The following is a 2519-nucleotide window of genomic DNA, read 5'->3' as shown; positions in this document are numbered from 1 at the left end:
AGTGTTCAAGACATCTCAGAAGATTCGTCTGTATTCGAATTAATTCGAGGTTGTCACCTCATTCAAATATTTCAATTGTTCTGGTGCATCATCTATCTGTTCAACACCCCTTTCCAGTGTTTTTCTTTTAGTGGGTCCTAACCCACAAGTCTTTTTCTAGGATCTTACCTGACTCTTCTGATTCCCCCGGAGTTATTTCTCATTTCTTTTCAAGTTTGACGTAAGAATGGATCCCATCAGTCACATGCCTTCTCCAAGATCTCGTTCAAATTCTTTTCATTGTTGGCTCAACCTCCTCGTTTTTTTTCATTCTCCCGGAGTATATCAGTAATTTTGGTGGTGTTTCTCGTCGTCATTTGAAGAACGAAGAAGAAGATTTCTCTTAAATCTTGTCCGTTCTTCCGGAGATTCGTGGTGCTAGCTCGGTGTTATCCTATCTAATTGTTTCCAGTCGTGCAATTCTTTTCATCCATCCGAAGTGTTTCAGGAGTTGCTTTTCTGTTCCGATTATCCGGAGGCCTCCATTTCAGAAGATTTCCTCGTCCCATGTTTTCAGCTTCGTTCTCTCAATTATTCTATATCTGTGCCCTTTCGTTCGCCTCAATATTCTTCCGGTGCTTCGCTCAAGTGTTCTTTAGCAGCTCATGATCTCTTTGTTCTTTTGCATCTAAATCCCCTATATAATATTAATTCATTCAATCTTTTCAATCCTACCGGTGATTCATGAAGACCTTCTCAAGTTTGTGATATGTCACTTCTCAATCCTTTTCAAGAAGAATAAGTAGTATGCAAAATCCATTGCTTGTCATCAATTTAATTTGATGAAGGATAAGCATACAATAAATCTTATTCTTATTTCATCCAAGTGAGTAATCCCTTCCTTCGGAGTTTGTTCTTGATGAATAAATTCTCAGTTCCAAGTGTTTTCATCTTTTCCTTTCTGGAGTTCAAATTTCCTCGGTCATTTCGCCGGAACCTCCATCTAAATCATCGCAAGGCTGATCTTATTCTTTCATCCTTCAATTTTATCTCGTCATCCTTTTTGTTACCGGAGTTCTTCATGGTGGTTCTTCATGATTTAGTTCATTCTTCAAGTGTTCATCAAGATTCTTGTTCAAGGAGGTCTAGTATCTTTTCTTCTCGCTTCTCGAGGTGCAATTAATTATCCGTATTCATTTGAAGTGGAGTTTTGCATTTCTTCGTTCTTCTCAGCTATCCAATCATTTTCGTTTGTGGTCGGTTATCACCTCGTAATTTTGAGATGTTTTCCATAAGTCCACAACAAGCTTATTCTTTCGTTGTTGATTTTCTCAACGACTCCATTCTAACCTTACTTCTAAAGATGCTTTCAATTTCATTCGTGGCACAAGTTGTCATATCCTTATCCATTCTTTTCATTCAACTCTTTCAATTCTTTCCGGAGGTCTTGTGTCATGTCTTCATCAAGTATCATTCCATCCTCTCAAGTTCGTTCTAATCCTCCCATTTTCAACCGGAGTGTTGCCTAAATTCTTTCAGTCTTATCCGTTTCTTTTCTTATTCTAACCACTCCGGTTAGAACGAGTGATTTCATAGTCTATCTGATTCCGTGAGCTTTCGATTCTCGCCCTTCTTGTCGTTCCTCTCTTCTTCTCGAGTGCTCTCGATTCTTTGCTTCTTTCTCTTGAGTTCTTGTTTCACCTCATCCCTTTTCCCTTCTGTCTCGGTCCTAAGATCTCGGGACGAGATCTCTTGTTAGTGGAGGAGTGTTGTAACGCCCCGGATTCGATGCGCCAGGTGTTCGCTAGTTATTCGCCGCCATTGCCATGTCATGTGCTTGCGTGTTGCATTTTGCCATGTCATCTTCTGCATTTCATATCATGTCATCATGTGCATTTCATTTTGCATACATGTTCATCTCATGCATCCGAGCATTTTCCCCGTTGTCCGTTTTGCAATCCGGCACTCCTATGTCCTCCGGCGTCCCCCTTTTGCCTCTTTTCATGTGCGGGTGTTAAACTTTCTCGGAATGGACCGAGTCTTGCCAAGCGGCCTTGGTATAACACCGGTAGACCGCCTGTCAAGTTTTGTGCCATTTGGAGGTCGTTTGATACTCCAACGGTTAACCGGGTAACCGTAAAGCCCTCTTTGTGTTGCAGCCCAACACCCTTCTAAAGTGGCCCAAAACCCAGCAAACCCCCCTCCATGCTCTCGGTCGTTCGATCACGATCGCGTGGCCGAAAACCGCTCCTCATTTGGACTCTCCTAGCTCCCTCTACCTATATATATGTGTCCCTCCCGGATTTTTCGCGCAGTCCAACCCTAGCCCCGCTCCTCTCCGCGCCGCCGGACACGTCCGCACGCCGCCGGACGAAACCCGCCGCCGCCCCGCAGCCAGTGGCCGCCCGCCACGTGGCCTCGCGCCCTCCCTCCGCCGCCGGCCCGCCGCGGGCCCTCCCCGGCCCGGGTCGCCGCGCCGCCTCCCGCGGGCGCCCGTGCCCAGCGCCGCCTCCCCGAGCGGCTCGCCGCGCGCGCCGCCC

Source organism: Triticum dicoccoides, chromosome 7B, assembly GCF_002162155.2.
Source record: "Triticum dicoccoides isolate Atlit2015 ecotype Zavitan chromosome 7B, WEW_v2.0, whole genome shotgun sequence".
NCBI lineage: Eukaryota > Viridiplantae > Streptophyta > Magnoliopsida > Poales > Poaceae > Triticum > Triticum dicoccoides.
The sequence above is the reverse complement of the archived record's forward strand: the minus strand, read 5'-3'. Positions refer to the sequence as shown.